The 27237-nt window shown below is 41.8% G+C and overlaps 1 protein-coding gene across 5 annotated transcripts in view; it reads right to left on the reverse strand.

Annotated features, from left to right (window-relative positions):
* The window catches only part of slit2 (slit homolog 2 (Drosophila)), a 101312-nt gene that overhangs the window by 40456 nt on the left and 33619 nt on the right, over positions 1-27237 (reverse strand). The window lies entirely within an intron of this gene.

A 27237-nucleotide genomic window follows, 5' to 3' on the forward strand; every position in this document is an offset into this window, starting at 1 on the left:
TTCCTCAAATATAATCAGCCGTCTTGGTTCATCTCTCAGGGATACATAAAACACTTCCTTTGTGAAGTGTCCACACATTTAGAGCCAGATGCAATTCAACTGTCTGCTTTGAACATCCACACGAGTCAGGTGGAAGAGGCTCTGAGCCCTCCGGCAGCCTGTAGGGGGCACTAGTGACCTCCACTTACCTCAGATTTCTGTTCCTTCTTTCATCACTCCCACTCATCTCTACCTCACTCCAACCACCCTCTCCTCCCCTGCTTTTAAGGAGTGAGTGATGGATATGTGTGTGTGTGTGTGTGTGTGTGTGTGTGTGTGTGTGTGTGTGTGTGTGTGTGTGTGTGTGTGTGTGTGTGTTTTGGAGTTTACATACACTTTAATTTTTAGCCACTTCAAAAAAGCGACAGGTTGGCATTAAAAAAGGAAACACTCACTGCAGTCAGTGATATACATGCAGAACGTGCTAACATGCATGCACCCATAGAAGTATAAATACACTCAAACATACAAACAGGTGCTTCACTGGCTAAATGTTATTATAGTGCTTGCCATCATGTGACATACATCCTAACACTCATTGGTGCTGCAGCTTGGTTTATAAAGGACACACACACATGCCCTTAAAGGTGCCGAAGGATGTACTCACAAATAGTTACACGAACAGAAGTGTTAATCACATACGCACACGTGCAAATATAAATAAATTACATAAAGCACAGGCACAAGAATGAATTCAGCTGTTGGGTCAAAATGTGTTACAGCGTGTAAAATGAAAGCACTCAAGCAGCTCTGGAAAGATGACACTCAGGCATCCTAAAAGCACCACAGGCTGCCCGGTAGCGAGTGTTTCTGCATGTGTCCTCTGCTTCCAATACAAACCCAAGTTCCAGACAGACCACCTGACCTTTCACCTTTGACCTTCCAGCTCTTGACCCCAACTGTGTCCTCTGCCACACTAATCGGCTAACAGCTAATGCCCATCCACATTCCTCGCATTCCTGCAGTTGTGATCGTTTAATCAGCGCTACAGGTATCTCTCCACCTGCTGCTTCCAGCCATTCATCTGAAGTGGTAATTTGTTGCCAGTAATAGAGAAAAATTACAAAGCGGGGCGTTTTGAAGACTAAAAACAACAAAGTGGCTTGTTCATTTGGAGCTTTAATATCCAACTGAAAAGACAATGAAAATGCTTCTTTTAGCTTACGAGCCTATGGGAGGGCTGGCTAGCTGCTGTGAGCTTTGGATTGACAGCTGAGACAGACAGCAGGGGCACAAAGACACAATGTAAACAAGAGTCCTCTGGTAACTGTAGCTTTTTAAGAGGTGTGTGTTAGGAGTGATACTGAAGAAAAGTAATCCATCATTCTGCAACCACGGCAACAGATTGTGGCGTTGGCAGGTAAATGTTTTGAAGATGTTCAAAGTGTCAGAGCTGAGGCACAAGTTCACTCTCAAGTGTCAAAATGACACAAGTGGGTGCACTTTAAGTCAGCGAAAGTGTGCTGAACGTTGCATTCAAGATGGATCTATTCCTGAATATAGAAGTTCAATTTTACATCGCTGCAGTTCAGAGTCTCTGGGCTTTTTTTCTTCTGCACATAATTGCCAAATGTAAGCTAGCGATTTGTGCGAACACAAGAGAATTAAATGTAAGATGATCAATAGAAGATGTAGATCATTTTTTACAACTGCCTAATCTTTTAAGTGGTTATGATGCTGCTTTCTCTGCCCTGTGAATCATTGTATGCTGAGAATTTTTGGATGTTGGATTACCGGTCAGACAAAACAAGGAATCTGAGAACGACACGCTGAGCTCCGGAAAATTGTGACGGGAAAAAGCAATAATTAGTTGCAGCCCCCCCAGTAAAATGTGTTCACCTTTGCTGTTTTGCACACGCAAAGCGAACACACGTGTGCTTCTTCTCTTTTATGCAGATACGCACACACACACACACACACACACACACACACACACACACACACACACACACACACACACACACACACACACACACACACACAAAGTGGCTGGTCTGAATCAAATAGAGTGTATCCTGATACTGTTTTTACAGGACCAAGGGGGTTTGGAAAACAGCCGTGCTCCGTTAACCGCTGGAGTTCGAAATCCAAATAAATGTTCTTTAACTTAACCCAACACGCACACACACACACACACACACACACACACACACACACACACACACACACACACACACACACACACACACACACACACACACAGAGCAGTGCATATAGCACCCAGTATGTACCATCCATTACATCTTTGTATCAGATGTAACAATCAGTAAAAAGTTGTTAACGTCGAAAATGTGAAGATCTGACAGCTCGACAGTTTGTGCTTTAGGTTGCACACAACCTTCACTGTTTACACACACAGACACTTCACTTGGGAACACACAACTTGTTGCTGTGGCAATTACAGTAATGTAGCTTGGTAAACATCAGAGGACAGGAAAGAAGTGCTGTGTGTGTGTGAGAGAGAGCGAGAGACACACACACACACACCGCCATCCTCGAAAGCGCTGAGATGATTGAAAATTGATTCTGAGCAATTTTTCTGCCCTTGTGATGCACAACAACAGACAGACTGCACACACACAAACACTGACATATCGTACACACATATCACAACACACTCATGTACACTTAGTACATGCATACACATGTGAGTGCTGGTCTGGGTTAATGTGGGGGCTCTTAAGGAAGTGCAGAAGGCCACTCTAAACCCTATTCATCACTCAGACCACCAAAGCGAGAGAAAGAGTGAATATCCCGCTTAGAAAATTGACTTCTTAGCGACTTCGGAGTGGATTTTCTTCCTCCGTTTGGCGCCAATGCACCTGATTCAGTTTCATCTCCACTTAAATGATTTTTTAGTGAATGTTCAACCCACCACGTTATCTTTTCTTCTCAAACTTCCTCTTCCTTTTCATCCTTCTCTCTTTCTCTCTCTGTCTTTTCCTCTTCTCCTAAATTGGTCTTGTTTTTGGACTTCCCCAAGGTTTAACCCCTCACCTCTGCCCCTTAAGCCTGAACTGGGAGGCTGGCTTCATTAAAAGAGGCTCCCGCTGAGCCCAGCGTGTGCGTGTCCGTGCGTGTGTGTTTTTGTTTGAAGGGGCTGGGGGTATTAGACCCACACAGGAACTATATCATGCTGCTAAGTTAGGAACCTTCTGAAAGAGAAGACACACACACGTCCACCCACAGACGCACGCACATGCACATGCACGCACCAATCCTAGGCACAGTCGCTGCTGAAACAAACAGCTGACAGCCTCTATCCATGATGTGTAGAAAAAGAGATTTAACCGCACACACACAGACGTGGTGCCACACGATGCTGATACTGTACATGCATCAAATTCACAGCAGCAAGGACCGAAAATGTTCTGTCCCATTTCGCTCTCTTCCTTGTGTTGCACTTTTTCTTTGACATCCACCCTAAGAAAGATAAATCTAAAAAAACTTGGTGTCCCTGTTTCCTCCCTCCGTCTACAGCAAGCTGTTATTTTTCACACTCAGTAACTGAGCTGTTTGAGAGCGCAGATAAATCTTAAAATGCTGGCCTCAGGTTTTGGAGTGCACCAGAAAACTTGAGCTTTTTGAAAACAATGAAAAAGTCTTTGGTCAGGAATGTTACCAAAAAGCAGTTAAAATGCCGGCTTCCTGTAACCTCTAATCCTCGCTGTGGTCACACATTTTAAATGTCAGCATAGATGCTCAGACCACTCTTCGTCCTTTATAACGATTTGGCCGACGCCTCGGTGCGCCAAAGCCGGGCAGCGTTTGCTTTTCGGTCTCATCACAGAAAAATGTGTAAATGACAATACTAAATTGTGAGTTTGGCTACAATGAAACCAAGCATCAAGCTCCGGGGCAGAAAAGTAAAACCAACAGTAAAGTGTCGAAAACTTAAACTCCTCAAATGGCCACTTGAGGCTGACTCCAAAAGCAAGGAAAGCCCCAAAGAAGCCTGTGTTAAAACACACAACTTTACAACAGAAATGATCACATTTACAGTCCTTCCAAATGTAGGGAGGGTTACAATTGTTACAGTTGTGCATTGCTTGGGGTATGGATTTCCTTGCATGAGCAGTGGTTGTCTGGGTTAACTTCAGCTAATTTGAGCTGCTCAATTCTACTTCTTAATCAAGTTTGTAGGTCCTTCTGGAGCATTTTCATGCTATTATCTTACAAATAACATAACTTGGTGTTTGGGTAAAAACACAACATCCAAGAATGCTGCACTCCATTTTCTGTGAGTGAAATTCTAGTGTTTTATTAGTCTGTTACTTAGCTCTAATTAACACCTAATTTCCAGTATAGTCCCTAAATGAACCTTAAGTGACAGTGGTTAGTGGCTATGATTTGTGTACAGACTCAATTTAAAACAGGTGAACAGGAGGGCAAAGCGGACCAGTCTGACTATGTGAGACATCTGTCCAGATGCTGGCTGTATGTGTCTGTTTTCACACTGTTGAAATCCATTTTGGTGCGAATGGATCTTCTACGGATCTTCCTGTTTTTCTCACCTCTGGTGGTCCAGGATGTGTGTGTGTGCGCGCGTGTGCGCGGGTGTGTATGCGCGACAGAGTCAGGTCTTCAGTGTTAAGAGCTTAGAGCTGCTTTTCTAAAGGACCTTTTCAATGTGAGGGGGGCTTTTGACACCCTCCGTGTCTAAGAAGACCTAAGCATGAAAGAGCACTACTCAATTCTCACACATGCACCCCTCATCCTTTCCCCTCCTCCCTGTTTTTTGTGTCTCACGCCGGACACACATACACAAACTCTTACCTACTGTTATACAGTTTCTGAATCTCTTTTGTACGAAGCCTACCGCCATAAGATTCTTCCCAGGTCCAGCAGACTGGGGGTTCCTGTGGCAGAGTGTGTGTGTGTGGTAGGGTATGAGTCGGAGTTGGCAGTGCAGTAAACTAATCATCTTGTTCAAATCCCTTTCGGAGACCTTAATCCTATTAAGTTTTAGAATGTGTGAATGGGCAAAGACGAAGCTGGAAAGAGTCAAAAAGGAAAAAGAAAAAAGGAGGAGAAGGTGAAGAAGAGGAGGAGAAGGAGTGAGTTTCAGTTTTTGCTGGAGGGGCTTTATGAAGAGATGGTCAGGGAGGCTAAAAATGATGCTGGGACATTCTGTATGCGCTAGTGTGTGCGGGCAGCGGTGCCATTAGTGGACCCCCAAAGATCACACTTCTGTGAGCAATTAGGAGGAGAAAGACTCACAAAGAAAAGAGAGGAGATGAGAGGAGAAAGGAGAAGGAGGAGAGTAGACCTTTTGAAGACAATGCCGAGGATTATTGAGCACACTGGGCCAGGACTGGCACCTGGCAGTGTGGACGAATGCGTGCGCCTGGTGAGCGCGTCATGACCTCTCTGGTTTAAATTTAAGCACATCTTGGAAATCTTGGGCAGCAGAATTTCAGAACTAATAAAAGAACAAAAAAAAAGGATTCTTACTATTCCCTCCTTAAAGAGACAGTTATTATGCAGAATCAAACACACCCTCCCACACACAGATCGCCTCCTCTTTCAGCCTTCTCCTTCAGTCCCCCTCTCCTAAACTAATATTGACTTTGCTCATGAATGACAGATCTGCAGTCCTCCTCACTCTCTCCCTCTCTTCCCATCTCATTGTCTATTTCCCTTATTCACTGTCACACCTCACGCACATACTTTGAATACCAGGTGAGAGGGTTGCTATGGTTACGGGGCAAGAGTGGACACCTATGGGACATTTTCACTTGACAGAGATGTCCCCTGTGTGTACGTGGGTGCGCCTGTCCTGCAGAGGTGGCAATTTGCCCGAAAGAAGGTGCGCACGCATGTGTGTGTGTATGTGCGTGTGTGTTGCCTCCGTGAGTTACAAAATGCCCAGCTTAGAGAAGCTCATGTGGTAAGAGCTGTGTTACTTTTCCAGCTGATTTTGAGGTTTTATTTTGCAATGTTTCCTCGATTATAGTTTGAATGCAGAGAGAGCAAAGCCAAGATTTCTCAGCAGAAAAGCGACATTCTGCCTACTGATCTCCTACATAAATAGCTCACGCATTTTTCATTCAATTGTTCACCAATCTTTTATTTAGTTAGTTATTTCTTTAACAAAGCCAGCTGCAAGCCACGTGCCACACTTGTTGCTGAGGAAACTAAAAACTAAATATACATTGCCTTCTTTTCTTTAGCTGGTAAAACAACAAAGCTGAAAAAAATCTTATATTTGTGTGTGTGTTTGGATGTGTGCGTGTGTGTGTAAAAGCAGACTGACTACGTTGCTTTCCAGCCCAGGAACGGATTAGTCAGCGTTCTGAGACCATGACATCATCTGAAATGTTTACACGTGTAATTATAGACAAGTGAGAAATACATCTGTTGCACTAACGCACACACTCACAGCGGAGAAATAGACATGGCTCGCAGTAATGCAGTAATTACATATGAGGAGAAGCACTTAATAATGGGGACCATCTGATGATGATATTTAGATTTGCAGCTGGCTCAACAGAGCAGGCCATCCCACTGTGGCCTGCACCTGTGCTCCTCCAACACGCGTGTTAGAAGCAATTCTTCTTCCCGTCATTCTGCAAGCATTTTAAGACATGTTTTGGCAAATGGAAGGGAGAAACATCAAATGCCGGAGATGCTGAGAACATTTTAATCCCCAGGAAATCAACACATGTACATATCCCAAAGAGGGCTTACAGTTTTAATGAGTGAAAGAAATGCAACAATTCAAACCAGTTGTTCAGTGGTGCCTGTGTAGATCCTCGTATTGGTCATAATTTGAGTGAAATCTTTGAAGGAGACTGCTTTTTGAGCACCCTCTAATGGTCAACTTGGACTTTCAGTTTTTTTAACCTCCAGATTTCTAAAGATGTTTGATCTCATTTTAATTAAAGAGTATTTAAATGTAATGGAATATTTCATCTTTGATGTCTCCATCCATTCCATAAATTTAACTTCTTTCCTGACATTTCTCTTCCTCCCCCTTTTGTCTTTCATCTTGATTTTTCTTCATTCCTTTGGGGGTCTTTCCATCCTTTTGTCTCCACCACTTTCTCTGTCTCTTTCTCCCACATCCCCTGCACCACCCTCCTCCTGCCCTGCTCCTTCTGTAATGAGTCTAATCCATCAGCCAGACAGTATTAATCGTATTCCGATAGCAGTGTGTTCACTCGCTGCTCGCTGCTGTCTCTGTCTCTACGAGTCAATAACCCCAACGCTAACACCTACACACTGCCTATGACAGATAGGCTATGTGTGTGTGTGTGTGTGTGTGTGTCTGCATGTGTTTGAATTTTAAAACCAGCTCAGCACTATGACCAAATTTATTGCAGTCTTTGCCTGGAAGAGCGTCCAAAACACACACAAGATGTAGACACAAACACACACACCACAGCTAAAATGACCTCCACTGGATGAGTTGCCAGACCACTTGGTGGCCACAAGCCCTTGGTGAGTGACATCATATCCTTTTCCTGTTTGCCTCTTACACTGCCATACAATAATAAATAGAAAAGATAAATAGAAAGTGACAGCACATGATTGTGCGTCTGTGTCCATTTGTGTGGGTTTGTGCATCTGCCTGCATGTGTGCCTCAGCCTGCCTATCCACTGCCAGGTCAGAAAGTTTTTCACCCACGTCTTTGACCTGATCTGCCACAAACTCCATGACCCAATAAGCTGAAGCAGCAAGCAGCCACCTCCCTTCTCGTCTGCCTCCTTTCCATTTAAAACCTCAGTGACTTACAGAAAAAAAAAAAACTCTCACTAGCGGATAATGTATCAATCTGGTGCCCAACAATCCTTTGTCATTTTCAGACTTAGCTTTGCCATCAATTTTCCCCCACAATTCGCTTCATCCATCAATTGCTGCACCATTCTCCTGATCGCTCAATCATTGCATCACTCTTTTCATACATCAATCATTCATTTGTGCAGTTCATCTGTCATCCTGCAATCCCGCACAGTCAGACATCCAGAAGCATTCTATTTAAAGTAAATGCTTTGGCTTAAGGAGGGAGTGGTGAGAAAGATCCCTAACCTGCATGTGTATTATTTTAGTCTGATGCTTAAATTGTTATCATTAAAACCCTAACAGCCCATCTGCTGCTTTTTGCCGTTCAAAGCGACCCACTGATGATAACAAATAAACAACTAAACGGCACAAAAAATGGTTTTGATACAGCCATAAATTACAGAAGTCAGTTTTTCCCCCCTCTAGCAACATTTTTGGTGAGATTGACAGCTGAGCTTAGGAAGTTATGGTCTGTGGTCGGGGAGAGTGTGTTTGTATATCAGGAATGAGGGGTTAGCAGATCTGTGGAAAGAGGCATAACGTGTGAGCACGAGTGTGGAGAGTAGCAGAGGACTGCACTGGCGATTACTTACTCACCCTGGTGTCATTATTCACAGTTTACAAATCATGACAAGACAGGCAGAGACATTCACGCGAGCGCACACACACACACACACACACACACACACACACACACACACACACACACACACACACACACACACACACACACACACACACCACTTCTCACATCTCTTAATTCAGCAGTTTGCGCGGTTTTGTCTTTCCTTCCTTGTGTTTACCCAGCAGATTAGAGTGACATGCTGGCAAGCCCTCCTTACATATACAGATACACAACTCCAGTTTACACATGTCTTTGTGATCATGCTGATAAGGTAACACCTTATGTTAAGGTCATTGCAGTATTTAAGAGTAATTCGTTAATAGCTTATAGATAATAAGACCCTTAAAATTCCTTATGAGAGATTTTAGCCTATTGCTACGTGGTTGCATGTATAATTCAACTTTTGTGGACATAAATTCAATGTTAGTGAAATTTAAAAAAAATATGTTAGGGGTGTTAAAGCATTTAAGATTAAAGCTGTGTCCACACTGGCCATTCCAGACTCTGGTTTCCAAGGTAACCCTCTAATGTAGCTGCCCTCTCATTGTTAGTTGCTTCAGTCGCTCACCCCTGGAAGTATATCACAGGTTATCGATAGTTGCTTGGAAACTTGAAAACTTTTAGCCTATTGTTAGGTGGTTGCTACACATCACGGCATGTGATATAGACAGGGACCTTTACGAACCTTCTGGGACCTATGATGTACCTGTGTGCCAAATTTGGTTGCTTAACTCCTGGTGGTCCAGGAGGAGTTTGTGGACAAAGAGACAGACAGACAAAGATTTGCTGTACCAGAGCAAAACTTGTTTAGTCTGTACAGCATGTGGAAATAGCGAACAAACGCTCACAATCGCCTCTGCCCACCCAAATATGATCCCATTGCTCTCACAGCATTCCTAGGAAATAAGTAGCATTCCTTGAAACCTTTGAATTATTAGTACTTCTTCTCTAAACTGACTCACAGTCAGTTATTAAAAATGCTGCAGCCTAAGATCCAAGATTTAAGATTCAGTTTAGGCAAATATATGGTGTCTGTTGATTGACTAAACAATAAATCTGCAAATAGTAATAACTTTAGCTCTAGACATTATGGCACATCATCGTCCTGGAAGAACGCTTTGCTGTCTTTTTTTTTTCCTCTTCCATTAATTTCAATATTTTTGTTTTATAAAAAAAAAAAAATTTGAATTGCAGCAACTTTATGCCATCTCATATGTTGAAATTTGGAGATTGTCACAGTGCTACATTCAGTTATTTAATTATTTATTTTTTATTCCTAGGAGACACAACCATCAATGAAGTATATGTCATGCAAGAGAACCCATGAGAACAAAATGAATGGGCCGAGTCGTCAGAACGATATTTAACATGTGTTGACAGATTCACAGCATTAACTCAGGCATTTAGTAACACGAAAGAAAAAAAAACAATCCTCCTTAAAAGTCAGTTGCTGTATTTCTTATTGTTTGGGTTGCATCTTTAAGAGCTTTTGGGAAGACCTGATAAATATAAAGACTAAGCACCATCTTTAAATGGAGAGCATTTTTTAAAGCATGTCCTCATAAATGGGGATAGTGGGTTTATTTTACAGCATAACACAATAAAATGACCACTGCTTAACAAAGCATAAAACACTTTATTGTAATGTCCCTGTATGAGGATACCAAGTCTCAGGAGGTTAACTCGATGGGATGCGTGGTCAGCTACAGTTTATTAATCTAAGTTTAATAAAGCAGTGGTTATAACCTAAAAAGTGAGCCAAAACCTGAGGGTGTCCTTGAGTCTTAAATATATCACACCCCATCTGTGCCAACACACAAAGAATTTTTACTTCATATCCTTCCTCTTTATATCTTTCTCAAAGAATTTCAGGTATTCAGCAGTGAGTGACATCAGCGTGACAGCTGATCTACAAAGGAAACCTCTGCAATGTCATTTCCATTCATCCATTTTCTTATCCGCAGGTAGCCAGTCAATCACAAAGCAGAGATGTCATGTATCTGCTTAAAAAGAAATCTTTTCCAACTTATTCAGATGAATGAAATTGCTCTTTAGCAGTACTAGCACATCCAAATGTAACACATGCAGATGCTTCTTCGGGGTCATTGTGGCCTCTTGGCTTCAGCTCACATTAAAGCAGGTAAAAAGGAGGTGGTCATCGTGTAAGAGCAGAGGCAGATCACATTTCTCCCATCAGGCACTATTAGAGTGTGTGTCACCATCTGTGTGTGTTGTGTGTATGTTAGAGACAGAAAGTGTTTCCTCCCCCGAGGCCTCTCACTTAAACTCAGTGTGAAAATGAGCCTCTTGTCAATCGTCTACTCGGGGCTGTTTGGGGAAATGAGCGATTCATCAGTCAGCCGCTCGACTGTGAGGCTGTGGCAGTTTACAGTATCTGACCCGGCACCTGCACAATGCTTCACAGAGAGAGAGCGGGAGTGACCAGGGGGAGGAGAGGACGACAGACGGGGTGGGGCCAGAGGCGAACACAAAAAGATGGAAGAACAACATTTGTGGCCATCAGAAAGAAATCCAGGCGCTATTCAGAAAAAAAGAACAAATTGGCAGAAAGGCATAGTTTCTGCTTTTCTTTTATCGCTACTCCACCTCCTCTTCTCTGTCTCACTCCAAATCTATTCAAGATGTCTCCAGAACCGCCCCCCTCCCCGAAAACACCCATCTCCTCCACCCCTCTGTTTGCCAGCTCCCGGCAATTGCAGGCTAGCTGAAATATTCCTCTTCAAATAGTTTCTCTCCGTCAATGTTGTCTTTCTTTCTTTCACCACCATAGAGGCTTGGGTCACACACACTTGTCACTCTGGACCAGCTGTCCTGCACCATCTGTCCACTGTCCGCTCAGCACACACACACACACACACACACTGCAACTCTGGTGCTAAAATGCGTCAGTTACTGGCAAAGACGCCATGCCCGGGAACAATTTTTGTTTATTGGGCATGTGTCAAAATAAATACAATATTTGAGACTGATAGAAGGAAGACAAAGAGTGAGAGTGGTGAGAGACAAAAGACGGGAAAGAAAAACAGAGAGCAAACAAAGAAGCTGAGGATCTATTTCCATATGACCAACAGTGTGAGAATGAGAAGTCACGCATAATCCAGGCTAGTTGTAGGCTTTCAGGATTGCTTGTTTGGGTTTTTAATGCATTTGTGCCACATTTACTGAAACACCATATGCGCTGAAGTGAGCAAAATTACTGTGTGCGCTCTGCATTCCTCTGAGCAGTGAGTTGGAAAGACTGGCCATGAAAGCAAACAGCGTTGGCCATTAAGTCTCCTGGACACCAGCCAGACAACACACACGCGCGCACATTTATGTGTGCACATATATGTCACTAATGAAAAACTATTTAAGCATATGAGGTCTGGAATTTTGAGAAAGAGATCCTCGGTGATTGTGTGTTCATTTGGGAAAAACTAACACAAAGTTTTACATTGTTAATGTTTAAAATGACTTTTTAAAATTACTTCCTGATTTGCACTCTTTCTGCTAAAAGAAAAATATTCATATTCATGGCACTAATATGTAGTTGATATCCAGAGGGCTGGAGCCTATCTTAGTTGTCACAGGGTGAGAGGAAGCTCAAGTAGGATAATTAAAACACATTTTAAAGTTCCTCACTAATGTATATCCCTTTCCTGGTACTTTACATTTCTGCTTCACCACATTTCGTGGGGATATATTGTACTTTTTCCACAAATACCCTTATGTAATTACCGGAAGTTGCTGTAATTTTATTTTGAAATTGCTGACTGATTCTGCAGGTAAAATATCACACGTAATGAACTTAAAAATACAGTAACATAACATTGTTATATAACACAGATAGTCCACATTCTGCTGTATTATGAATACTTTAACTATTAACATCTGGCTGACAACATGTCTGTATCTTACTATGTAACATTTTTTTTAAATTACTGTATTGGAACGTCTAATTGCTTGTAAGCCAATCTTACCACTTTTGCCAACAATTTGTTTGTTAAAATGTTCAAATTTCAGTCTCCTGGTTGAATAAGTAGCATCCTTGGGTAAGATGCTGAACCCCAAGTTACTCCCAGTGTGTTCGTCAGACTATGAATGTTAGACTGAAAGCATTTAGATGTAGAAAACGGAGCTTGTGCAAATGCGTGAATTAGACATGATGCATAAAGCACTTTGAGTGTTCAAGTAGAGTAGAAAAGCACTATATATAAAAAACAGGCAATTTTGCCATTTCTTAAACATAAAAAATACATGAAAAAGCAAGAAAATCATCATGTTCTACATAAAAAAGACACGGTGGTTCTAAATTTTTCCACGTGGACCGAGAATTTAAGAATTGATTTACCGTGAAAGAACGCAACCTGAGGAAGCATGAATGTTCATCTTATGGTATATAAACTGTAAGTTAGTTTGACATTATTAAGCATGGTGGAGCAATCTGTCAATGCAAGTTATTGTGTTACTGCAGAAGCCAGTCCCAATAAGCATTTGAAAGATTCCTGTAAAGAAATTAGTTTAGATTCCAAAAGTGAGCTCACAAATTTATGGAAATTGTAGGTCTGCAAAATAAGTCAGAACATCAGCAACATCTGCAGCAACTATTAAACACAACTGAATTTATGCAACTGGCCAGTTTTAAAAAAAAAAATTTGTTTTGTGTCTTGTCTCTGAGTTTTTAGAAGCATTTAATATTTAGTAATTAATTTATGGCAATGAGAGCCAATTATTGGCAGCAGAGGAGTAAAAGTAGGATTTGGAGGAAAAGGCAAGTTCGGAGCATTAGAAATCCATATGAAGTAGTTCATTTTTGGGACTATGAGCTTATTTTAAACACTAAGTTATGAACTATGAATGTTTATTTAAACCTGTGTGAAAGCCTCTCTAAGACGGCTCTCAAAACTGTCAACATCTCTCTCCTGTATCACCAGACAGAGCTTCTCCTCACGGTGTTTGATCACACACCCTGACCAGGACCAGGGCTGTAGAGCACCGCATCACATTTCCCACATTTCCACTAAACAAGTTGAGACACTTCAGCTCTCCGACTGCTGCTGCTGAGTCCGGACCTATGTGATGCTGCTGTTCCATTTACTAACCACAGTTCAACACGAGCAGCTCGGTCTGAAATTCAATCCTCCACGGTACAATGTCCACCATGAGGTTTGTGTCCCAAATATAGAGAACACGTTCAGGTCTAAAATCAGTAAGTGATTTTAGACAAGCTGCCTGCCAGCGGAAGGGACATAGGAGGCGCTGTGCAACACAAACACATCAGCTTCCTTTCTGAAGCCTGCTGCTGTTAACTAAATTAGATTAGCAGGGTGTGTGTGTGTGTGTGTGTGTGTGTTTGTGGGCGCACCAGGAGTGTCATGTTAGTTGGTAATGCATTGGACAGCTGTGACACACATGTCCACCCTCCCACACACACACACACACACACACACACACACACACACACACACAGATAGCTACACACTTGCATACACATAAACTGATTAACATTTCAGAATACCAGCCTCCAGCACTGACCTCTCAGAGATTGATTGACATGGCGACTGTTTTTAAATTCATAAGTATGCGTGTGCATGTGTGAGAACGTCTATGCGTATGTGTGTGCCTGCACCAGTAATACAACATCAAATGTGCGTGTTTGTAATGGAAGAAGTGGACTGATGTAATGAGGCTGTAATAAGGGCGAAGCTTAATCCTGGTGAAGACAGACATAGACCTCTCACCCCTACACACACACACACACACAGACTTACACCCAGACACACACACATATACATAGACGCATACACACACAAATTTGACACTTTTTTTCTTTCTTTTTCTCATACTGTTCAAACCCCCCCCCCCCTCCGTCTCCCCTTTCTGCTTTTACCCCCCACTTTCCTTCCCCTCTTTTTCTTCTTGACCACAAACCCTTTTTGGCTACTCATTTTAACTTACACCTCCTTTCCTTCCTTGCAACCCTTCAATTTCTCTAATCTTTTCTTCCGCTTCGTCCTCAATTCTTTCCCAGTTTTTTCAATGAAGCTCTTCTTTCCTTTATCTATATTTCCATTCCACAACATTCAACATTTGTCTTGTTGACATATTATTTTTCTAGCCTAATTTTCTATCCGTTCTTCCGAAGCGGCAAGTAAAAAACCTGCAGTTTCTCAGTTGGTCATTTGAGACAGATTTCATAGATATTCATGTTACAATGCCCAGCTTTACAGCAGAAATGCTTCTAGACCAGAGCTTTACAGCAGGAAATAAACATGTTCATAGCTCAAATACCATCATGTTGAAAAAGAAAGATTTCATAGGACTCTATGTAGTTCTGTGAATAACTAATCACACCACATTATTTAAAAGCTTGTAAAACCGCCTTTTTACATCAATAAGTTGAAGAAATCCTTTTTGTATGACTTTATCAGAACTTTGGCCACTCTTCTTTACAACTTTGCTTCAATTCATTGAGGTTTGCAGGCATTTATACATCACTCCCTTAAGGTCCTGTCACAGTATTTCAATCAGGCTGATGGATTGACTTTAATCCTCCCAATACATTCTTTTCTTTTTCAGCCGTTCTGTTGTAGTTTTGCTGCTCTGCTTGGTATCACTGACCATTTCTGTGCATTACGACCAAACATCTGCATCGGGGTCTTGTCCAAATGACATTGTTCCAAAAGTCCTTGTTGAGAAAATAACTTTACAGACTTAAGCCGTGCTGGTGTGTCCTTTTTAGAGCAAACAGGTTTTCTCCTGGTAACCTTTCCTAACAAATTTATGGTTATTGGCACAACTTTACTTACTTCCAAGCTGCATGAAAAAGAAAATAAAGTCTAAAGCTCCAGCAGCTTTATTGCTTGACCAACATGTTTTAGCTTGTACTTTTCATCACGGTCCCTTCTAGATGACCTTGATGAAGGGAACAAGCATTCCTTATAATACAAGTGTAGCTGGAACTACAACCTTTTTACTCTTTCAGGGACTGAGAAGCACCTGGCTGTTACTGCCCTCTCAGTTCCTATGGAAGCAATTAAGGGGCGACTGCAGAGAGTCCTGTGAAATGTTTCTTTAAAAAATAAATAAATAATGCTTTTTTGCTGTTGTTCTTAAACAGCTGCTGTAATTTAAAATATCTCACTTGTTTAACAACAAGTTTCAAAGGTAAGAATTGACTATGTGCACGTTAGCATATGCTACTTCCGGTGCGGAAACTCCTGTGGGGAGCTTTGTTTCCGGTGTCCTATTCGCGCCTTGTTTACGGTCCAAAACAAGTTAAGCAAATGAATGAATCAAGCGGCGATTTACATTTCTATAGATGTCTTGGGCATTTACCCAATATATCTGTAAATGATGTTCATCGACTTGTCGATATTTTTTCCCCGCGCCTCAGAGCAAAAGAGAAAAGGGATTCAAATGTTATATTTCTCAGCTGTCCCTCGTTTATCGCAGGTGTTATGTTCTAAAAATAACCAGCGATAGGTGAAATCAAGTAGCCAATTTTATTTTTTGATGGTGCAAAACGTTTCATGGGCATCGTGGACATACAGTACTGCACTTCAGAGTCACACTGCTAGCGATCGATGCAGCGATTCTGTACTGTACAGGAGAGACGTCACGGAGGAGATCGTCTGCAGCGATCAGGACGCAGGACACAATGTGACGTAAGAAAAAATAAGCATGCAAACTTGCACTAAAAAATCTGCGAATCAGCGAGGTGAAAGGTGAACCGCGTTATTAGCGAGGGACCACTGTAATTTTTAAGGTAAGTCACAACATACTCTTCGTAAATACTAATGTATAGAAACCCTTACCAGCAATCATTCATTTTTTGTGTGGCTGTTTTCACGGTTTGTTAACATGCTGTGTAGGTGTGTACTTGACTAGCTGATCTCGACATAATGGGGGAAACATCTGGTTTGACTATTGTTCACCTGTAGTTTGAATGCTGAACATTTGCCTGTTTAAATCATAAGACCAGTCACTATACAGAGATGTGCTTCTGAATGTGGACGATGTGTCTTCTGCTGCAGTAATGCAGTTCTGCTTGTGTTGAGTGATGTAAACAACTGATCGATCTAAACGCTTTAAACGTCAAAATTGATCATTAGATTTTTTTACGACATAACAGTGGTGAATGTTCCCACCTTCTGCTCTTTGTAACTTAACGCGATCTTTCCGTTTTCGAGTTTTGGACATGATTTTGGAGTATATCTTCGCAGTAGTGATTGACCGCAAAGTAAAGCTACCGGAAATGTACAACCCCACATCCGGTCTCAAACCAGGAAGTTAGCATTTTCTCGTGCACAGGGTCAATTATTAGGGGCTTGGCCTTTTTCAGGCCCAGAAGCTGCTAAATTGAACCTCTTAACTGTATTTCTTTGTGGTATCAGTAACAGACACTTGACATGGCTTGTTACGTGGTTACATATAATACAACTGCACCCAAGAAGTCTATGTTTTATGTCCAGTTTTGATAAGCTTAATTATGGTATTTTGTTTGTATTTTTCTTAGCACTAAATAGCAGTTCTGTGGCTATCAAAGTGCCCATACAGTCTATTCACGTTTGACAAATCAGCCTCTTATCCAGATGTGGTCAATGTTGGTTCCAGTAGCTGTAATGAAAAACTCTAGACTTTAAAGCAGGACTTCACAGACTAATAGGTGTTATTAGGGTGGATATGCCCATCTTTTATATACAGTCTACATGGTCTCTTTTAACTTCCCTTATTGCTCTGCTTTTCCACCCTCTTCTCTTCATTTCCTTCTGTCCTGTGTCCTACCTCTTTATTTTCCTCTGCTCCATTCCTCCTTTCCTCTGTCCTTCTCCCTTTCTCTCAGTGAATACCAAAGAGGGCACGCATGCTTCCTTTAAGTCTTCCACATTAAGCGGGGCAATAAAACACTACCAAACATGCACACACCCACACAAACATGGTGTAGTTTAAGTAGATGAGCTACTGTGGTTTTTTCCAAAGAGTCTAAGTCCATTTCATGCTCCAGACACACATTTACCACCACAATTTATTGTCCTGAGGTGGCCAGAATGGGAAACATACACGTTCTCTTTCACTCTCATACACATACACGTATATGAAGACAAACACAAATTATGGTGATTTCTCGCTTGGTTCAAGTTTTTGAGGCAAAGGTTATTTTCTGTCTTGGGTTTCACCAAAGGAAATGATTCCCCACTGGTTTAAAGATTTAACAGCCTAATTCTTGCATAAGACCATTCACTACTGTCAAGTCATTTTTATTTGATTTTTGAGTTCCTTTTAACATCAATACAGGGACAGCAAATATGGCCAGACTAACAGCAAACTACTGTGATTGAAGTGGTATCAACTCATGAGTTTCTTTCATTAGTAGTGGTGTGATTTCATGATGCCTTCAAGTGGCTTATGTTTGCTGTGTTCATGAGAAGATGTGACACAGTGCTCTGATTTTTAAAAAATGCTTTTGACAAATGAGCTTTTTTTTGTGAAAAACACAAAAACCACCCCGTTTGCATTCATCGTTAGTACTTTGCACAGACGCCTAGTACACGCCAATACTGCAGTGTTGTTTGGTGTGTTCATGCTGTGGGTAAACTGATATACATAAAAACACTGGGACTGATTGAGACCCACTTAGTCCATTACTTTTTTAAAAATTTAACATGCTTTTATAAGTTGTTATAGGTGAATTAATGCTATGAACGGGTCATTTTACTCCATTGCAAGGAAAAAAAACCTTCAGGGACCTTAAATGTACATGTGAGTAAAGTTTGGTTGCTCAACTCCTAATGGTATAGGAGGAGCTCATGGAGACATGCAAAAGGACACATATTTCATGCATTATACTAAGATGTCAGATTTTTACAACACATAAGTTAAAGGTAATTTTACTATTATATATTATTTATTATTAAAAACCTATTGAAACCTAAAAGGTAAAGTCAAATTAATCCTCGTAAATTAATCAGTGTAAAGTGGAAAAATACATAAAAACAGAGCAATTACATTAAAGTACAGTACAAAATATACCGGTACACCACAGGCTTGTGAGGTTCAACAGATGGTAAAACTGTTCAATATGTAGAAGCTAAATTTTGTGGAATATATAAAACTGACGACTGCAACCTGCAGGAACTACAATTGCCTACACAAAGTGTTGTGCAAAGCTTCCCACATATGGGCTAGCCCTGCACAGCACTTGACAGAGTGTTTGACTGACAGGTGATCTGCAGAAACAACAGAGGTTAAAAAAAAGCACAAAATGACCACTTGTATAAAAACTCACAAGAAAAGTACTTGAGTGCAGCACAGGCCACTTTTGAGGAAAATGGTGCAACTTTAACCACAGTGGTTATATTCATTGTGCCAGCCACGGTGGATCTGGTCACAGCGGATTGGAGAGGGTGGCGTTGTGAAATTGTTTCTTTTTAGCGCGGGGGTCTTGGGAGGCCCTAGTGAGGCCATAGTGAAGGCGCTAGAGCAGGCTGCCTGATTAGAAAGAGAGCACTCTAAATACTGACAGGCAGCACTTGAGACAGGCTTGGGAGTGCAGGGGTCCTACTGAGCTATTGTTGCCCACCACGCAGGTTAACAAGACACTGCAGCAGCTTTTAACCTCTGTCTTTCATTTCTCTCGCACTTTGTCCCTTTTGGTCGGCCTCGCTCTCACACATGTACTCACATAGATGGTCCCCCTATAACCCTTGTCTATTTTAACGTTTCCTTCCCCCCCCCCCCCCCCCCCCCCCCCCCAATTTCTCCTTTTAAAGATAAAGGCAAGAAGAAAGAGCAGTGAATAAGAAAACAATTCCCTAGTAAGGAAATAAAAGAGCCTTTTTTCACCTCCAGTAATGACTTTATTCCCCCTGCACACACTTCTTTTTTATTGAATTATATTGTTCCTTTTTATTCTGCTCATCAACCATTTATATCTCGAGGTCCAAGCTCTTCTTTGGATGTTTCTGCCCTTTATTACATTCTCTGTCATGACGATCCCACTTTCTTTCAATATTGTTGAGGTCCGGGCTCCTAGGAGGCCAATCCACTGACTGATAGTGTTCCACTGTGTGACTTGGATAGAAAAACTGTGTTTTACAGATGGCTGTCGACACTCAGTGTTGTACCTTTCCCCTCGCCTACTCCATATATAATGAAGACATTTTGAACCACAAATGTAAAAATTGGATTAATGACTCCATCAGACCTGTTACCACTGATTTTTAGTCCAGTCCTTCTGTAATCTGGCATATCTCAGCATTTTCTCTATGTTTCCCTTCCTTAATAATGTCTTCTTGACAGTCATCCTTCCGCTGAGACCATTTCTGGTGAGACTGTGATTAGTAGAAGGATCAACTGAAGGTCCACTTGCTCCACTCTCAGCTTGCGTATCAGGTGTATTCTGGAGGTTTTGTTAAACACATGACTTTCAGATACTGTTTATCTTCACTTGTCAGTTTCCTCAAATTTTCTAAGGACTCACTGCACATGTGTGTTATGTGTTATGTGCAAGTGTTTGCCTAATAGCTCTTTGGGAATCACCCTGTGCCCCTGAAAATGAACTGGACTGAAATGAGTGGAAAAAACATCCAATGTCCAAAGAAAGACTTCAATAGACCTTCAGAATGAACCAGAGAACTATTACTCAACACCACTTAAAAAATGACAAGAAAGTCTGTCTAAAATGAGGGGTGGTTCAAGATTTTTGCACACTACTGTGTGTCTCTTGTGTATACAGCCAAATCTAGGTTATCATTTCCATAAGCTTTCAGTTCGAGCCCTTATAGAGGAGAGAATATAAAGAGGCTGCCCTGGGGCAACATATGTGGACGTGCACAGACACCCACACACACACACACACACACACACACACACACACACACGTGTGGACACAAGAACCAACACAAGAAGCACTGATAAACAAACCTGACAAAAACAAGCACACACATGCTATCAAGCAACGTTTTAGAAGTGGAAACACAGCCTGTTCATCTCTGGTTAATGTGCAGATGCTAAGAGGTTTCCAAGAGACACTCGTAATTATAAAAACACACAGACACAGTAATCAGGGAATTCCCTCTCCGAGTTTATCACTCTGTGTTGACTCCATAGGGAGTCAAAAACAGTAAAGTCATTTCTGTATGACTTTACTGTTTTCTTTCTTTTACTTTTGTCTTTTAACATTTCTGCCTCTTCTTTCACTTTCTTAGGTTTCTTGTCTGTCTGTCCGTCACGCCTGGCTGCCATTCTGTCATCAGTCTCTGTTGCTCTTTCTCTAAAAGCTCCTAGCTGCCCTCAGGGCTCAACTTATAATATTACAGTACACCTCATTTCTTTTACTCTCTGCCTTTTTTTGTCACAAACTCAGACATGCATGCACTGACACACACACACATACACAAATGGAAGAAAGCCGTACAATACCAGCACTAAGTGAGCACAGAGCCTCTGGAAAGAAGGAGCATCTTAAAAGGCCTTTGGGATGTCTGTCACGCACAAAAATAGCAGCTGTTTGGATTAATGTCTTGGACCTCTGGCCAGATCAATAAGCTCTTTGTTGCATGTAGTGTTGTGTTACGATGACCTTCAATTAATGAGCACTTTCGGGAGCAATTAGGAAACCGTGTTTGCTCAAAAAATAATTTGAATTTTACAACATGATGAAATGCATTCAAAATTTCTTTTTTTTTTGTATTAATATTAATGCATCCTAAGAACATTAGCATCTGCTAGGCTGGCTAAAACGAATCCTAATAGAGAGGAAAGTATCACGCACACACGCACTGAATATTAATGCAAGCACAAACAGAAATGTACACATCTTCATTCAAATCAAACCAAAAGAACAAACCGGTTTCTCCGCACTGCAGCATACCACATACGGTGTATGCATGAGAGGCTGTGCATCTGTGAGTGTGTAAAGCATAACAGTTAACTGCATCAAACCCCCTTTAGTTACTTATGCGTGTATCCCTGTGTGTGTGTTTACGTGTGCGCATGTGTACCTGCATGCATAAGCGTGGCGGGGCGTTAGAAGCTGCTCTATTGATGAGAGAATGAAGTCATTTTTCAATGTGGGGTTAAGCGCTGCATTATTGCCGCCTCATTTGGCTTCTGTGGGCCACCATAGCCCTCCTGTCTGGTTTCCATGGCACGGAGAGAGAACAGAGAGGGGAATGTCCCTGCTTACCAGACTGCAAGTTCATCCATCAGCTCACACACACACACACACACACACACACACACACACACACACAGGGGCAGGCAAAAAGGGCTTATCCCACTCACAGTCAACTTTCCCACAAAGTTGCAACAAATCAAGAGCAGCAGCGCTAAGTCTCCTAAAGCCAGCCAATATCACATTATACACCAGCTTGGATATACAAAGCTGCACAGAGTGGTGTGCTGCTGTAAAACCAATTCAGCTAAAAGTATAGAGTTTCTGTTACTACGACAGTCCACTGGGGTTCAATTGTAAACTCGGGAAACCTTAGAAAGTCCATAAAGCTACTGAAAGGAAACAGTTTAATTTCTCAGTAGTCTGTGTTTACTGCTGAATTTCCCGCCTTCCTTTGGTATGAAAGGGCTGAGATTTGCTCTGCATTGAGCATGCTGTACTTCACAAACACTGTAGGAATTGTTTGCAGTAATGGGGTGGGACGAGTTGGCTTAATGTGCACATGCACCTTCGTGAGTGTGCGTGTGTTTGGGGGTGGGGCAAGCGGGTGTATGTTGGCTGTTTGAACAAGCACTGAACGTGAGCCAACCATGTCAGTTCACATAATAATGACATTCCTCTGGTGATATCATACAGGGCTGATAGAGAACAGCTTCACCGTAGAGACAGAGAGATGGATGAACTGTCCTCTTTCATTAATGTAAGCATTGCCAATTTTCTTGTGCTTAACAGAGTTCAGCAAAAACATCCTACAAGCTGGGTCCGTCTTTCTCTTCCAGTTTTCTTTTAATCCCATGGAGGTCAAACCCTTCGTCTTCACTTGGGTTTACTGTAAACATCACCATGTATCACTGTCATATCAGCGCATTTATCTTCTATAGAGGGGCAGTATTCCCGCAGTGCACTATTCACCCGTATTCACTCGCTCACGCTGAGCACCGAGCGCATTCAGACCCATGCATCTATGTATGCATGTATGCACACATGCCGACGTGCACACAAACAATCTACAACCTATTGTGCTTCAGCCTGTGTGACATTTTTATATTTTGAAATCAATTTATCTTGGAGACACAAAAGAGTATGAGCGCACACACAGAATTCAACTGTGCATACACGAGAGCTGTTAAACACAGGATATCACAGTAGGCTTAATTTTCCTTCATGAAAGAAACATTAAATGCACATTATTGCAAAGTTGGAAGACATACAGTGTTCCATTGTACTCAAAACAAACAAAGATTTAAGCAAGTTCTCATTCCCAGGGTGTCAAGTAGTGCCATTCTGTCTCAGCCGCTGGCGTTTTTTGCTGTTGGCACCATGATGCACCAGGTTATTTTAAATGTGACAGGTCTCACTCCCAAAGTGCCACATAAACAATTGAAGGCCATGCCATATATGTATTTTTATATATACATATATATATATATATTACCCTAGCAAAGCAGAGCGTGGAACAAGAACAAAAAGCTTTTAAACAGGACACAAACCTGGCTAAGAAAGGCTCCCCTTCCCGAGGCAGACCTTTACGCATGACTCCATCTATTTCTAACATGACAGTGACCAATGTGTCAAACTCCCCCTATGCAAAAGGACACTTTCTGCATATCTCAGCAATTCCAGTATCAACTGCAACAATGTCATTACTTGATCTCCAGACAACATATTGCAGATTCTAACTTCTGCAGTTATGGCAAGAAACTCAAAAGTACTTGATCTCAGAGTTTAAAGCAAACAATAAACCTATTTGCAGTTAGGACCATAAAAATTCCAGCATGCAATGATTAATTTTGTATAAATTTGTGTTGTTTAATTGTTGGTGTCAGTGTTTCTTGCAGGCAGAGTTTTATTTCTGTTGTTCTTTTAAGTCTTTACATAAATAGGACTTTAATCTCGATGAGATTAGCAGATTAAAAAAGAGGTCTATAAATCAAAGGCCCACAGGCATTTACATGCGCACCCCACAGAGTGGTGGAGGGGCCCTGTAAAGCAGACATGATCCATTTGGATCCATCTCTACTTCCCCTGTGTCTATAAAAAGCGTGGTGTCACATAGTGAGATCTCCTGTCTTCTTTCCCAGACTCTCTGACGAGGTGTCAACCCTTCTCAGCTCCACCTGACACAGAAGCCACATACCAAACATCGTCATTCCTGTTTGTATGTATCTGTGGGAGTGCATGTTGCTTCTGTTATCACCTTCCTCTCTGCAGTTCCTCTGTTTATCCATCATGTTAAGATCTAGCAGTCAAATAAAACCGCTGCACATGGGTCACAGGGAACAAAAACCAATGGGAAACTCAGTGTGCTTCCTCTGGCCCTGCTCATCATACTGAGAGGCATTTGGTTCGAGCCTATTGCACTGACAATCAAAATGCCTCCTGTAATGCTATCATCACACAGCAGCGCCCGTGGCAACTGTATTACACCCATTCAAAGGACACATAACTTTATTAACTCGCACACAGCGTGACATGTCTCAAAAAGCAGCAGGCTGTGCAGGCTGCCTGCCATCCTGATAACATAACTTTATTAGCCAGTCTATTGACAGAGTTACACACAGCCGCATTGCAAACCCAACAAGTTCATTAAGTTGGCCTTCAATTTAATCAGTTCAGCGCAACTTTATTACTAGCAACACTGGCAGGACGCAGCAGTGGCCGCACTGTTTTCGGCTGCCAATGAAAAGGATCGCAAGACAACATGGAGGAAAAAGACAAGCAGGCTCTTGCACGTCCTCTTAGACAAACATGGCAGCCTAGAGCTTTCATCAGTGTTCAGGGTCAAGGTAACACATGAACTGTGACTAAAGGAAGAGAGCTAGGTTTAAGGATCTACTTCAACTATGTTCAAGGAAATGAAAAGTCCCCTTTAAGTGATATAAAATTCTTCAGTGAATGCAAATAATTTACATTTCAAGAGTTGAATTACTTGAAACAAAAAGGCCTCTTCAAGACTGTTCAGTGTCTGTGCAATGCCCTGCTTCAAATTTCAACAATAGAGCTGAGCCTCTTAGGCGAGGATTCACCTTTAAATGAGTTCTGATGTCACAAACCATGCTCACAGTTAACTTTAAACTCCTACATAGCTCTGCTTCAACTCATCACATACTGACACTTAGTCAGGAGCAGTTGGTGTCATATTTTCACATACCGCCTAATCCTTCAGCATCATTTTTCAACCTGCAGGGCGCTGCTCCAGAATACCACTTTCTGCATAACAAAGTATAACAACTGACAAAAGTCTTGATAAGATGGGGGCTGATGGCATAATCACATAACTTCCACCACACACAGGCTTTGGGTTCCTTCTGGGACTGATACTTTTCTAATTTAACATTTTTTTCTGTCCCTTTGGTTTCATTTAGATGCCAAAAAGATCATAATACAAAATACACCCCTGTACAATTTTAACGATGAAACACAGATAGTGTTACCTATAATGACAAATAACCATTCATGAAAGGCATCAGAGTGTAACTGAGGATTGCAGTAAATAATAGTAAAAAATAATAATAACAACAAACAAATATTCGACACAAGTATTCAAGTTAAATGCGAAATGTTAGGATGTCATGCGCACTGCATATTTACACGCACACAGTTGGATTCCTAGACTCAGTACCATGTGGCATTTGCTTATTGAATACTTTCCTGTGGAACACATTCATAATTTATGGAGAGACTGGATCTGTCTCAACAACAAACCCTCTCCGATCCCCCCCAACCGGCTTTCCAAAACCTCTGTCAGCTTTTTTCACTTCATTTCAATAAACTTCACTCGCTGTGACACAAAGCGAAACAGTGACTCTTAAAAAATATTTTCATTCACGTTAAATAAACTAAAATAAATGTTTATCTCTTCCAAACAAAAAAAACGTTTTTCTCTCTTTGTGTCACTTTGTATCGCTCTTTCTTCTCTCTTACTCCAGGGATTTCAGAGCGAGTGATGTTACTAATTGACCAATCAAATTGCACTAACAAGCTGTCAGACTGCGTTAGGATCATCCGCCAATCACGGACGGCTGAGTTGTCTCCCTGGGCAACAGTTAACCAATGACCTGCAAGAATCTGACTAGGAGCAATTGCAATCAACCACCAGAAGCTGTAGTCAGACTATATATATGAGAGCGCGCGCGCACACACACACACACACACACACAGAGGAAGTCTAAAAGTCACAGAGTCCATCAATACAGACAAGATAGTTATTTACAAAGGGTGAATAATATTTGTGTGCGTGTGTGTGTGTGTGTGTGTGTGTGTGTGTGCGTGTGTTTATGTGTGCGCCATTGCAGAGAAAGAAAAAGCATCTTACTCAGGAACAAAGACTTTGCCGTCCATTAGTGGCCAAAAGCTTGAGGGCAAGTATACAAATACACAAACACACACTGAGCTTTATTCATTTCAGCGTCTCTTTAGACCATCTCCGAGAACGTAAAAACTCACAGCAGCCTTTTCATGCTGTCAGAGCCTCATGCTCGCTCTCTTTCTCTCTCGTCTTCTAACTCTTTCTCTGTTTCCATCACTGTGCAGGTCCTTAACCTCCTTTTCCTCTTTTTATTTGCCCTCCTGACTGCCTCTCCTCTCCTTTCACCATCTCTTTACAGCCACTTTTTCAAACCACTTCTCCACACCTTTGTCCTCTTTCTGCCTCTTTTTTCTTCACCTCACCTCTTGGTCCTCTGCTCGTCTCTTGCCATCGAACCAGTCCTGCATTTCAGAGCATTTATTGACTTTTTCCCGTATCTTTCTAACTCACATCTCTCTTTCCCCTTTTTGTGCATCCCCGATTTCCTCGTCTGCCCTGAGGGAGAGGGAGTTGTAAATATGTCACTGCTTTTAGGTGACAGCGGGTTGCCTCTTCAAGCTGCGGACATGGTCAGTGAAGCCTAGGTCATTACACACACACACACACACACACACACACACACACACACACACACACACACACACACACACACACACACACACACACACACACACCAGACACACACAGGCACAGATTTAGCTCCTGTCTCATGACCACAGTTGTGATCAAGGAGCAACACACTCACACACATATGCACAGCCAGCTTGTTAGTATGTTAATTTTCACTGTGCATATAAATGATCATCTGAGCGCAAACAAACACACACAGTGGCCATCTGCTCCACTGGGGTGTGTGTGTGTGTTTGTAGGAGTGTGTGGTCTTCTGTTACATGTCAAAGGAAAGAGACAATTTCCCTGAAACACGTCGACAGTAATTATCCACAAAACACACTTAAACTCAGACACAGAGGCATGACCGTACACCATCATGCTTCCACCACTTCCGAGGACTTTACAGTAATTTCCGAAAGACTTAAACTAACCTTAAACCAAGCGTTCACACTTAAACGTTCTGATTTACTGCGTTGCATGTCCCGACAATGTGACTGCCTACATAGATTTATATCCCCACAACATGAGCAGTGGGAATTCAAACACACACAGTCACAACAGCAGTAGGAAAACCAGAGCGCTGGGATCAGCGGAAAAAAAACTGAGAGCATGATGATCGCTGGCATTCCAGGGAATGCTGCATTACTTCATAATACATACACACCATACACACACATATACACACACAC

This window comes from Perissodus microlepis, chromosome 6 (genome assembly GCF_051167445.1).
Source record: "Perissodus microlepis isolate ML-2025 ecotype Zambia chromosome 6, ASM5116744v1, whole genome shotgun sequence".
Classification (NCBI taxonomy): domain Eukaryota; kingdom Metazoa; phylum Chordata; class Actinopteri; order Cichliformes; family Cichlidae; genus Perissodus; species Perissodus microlepis.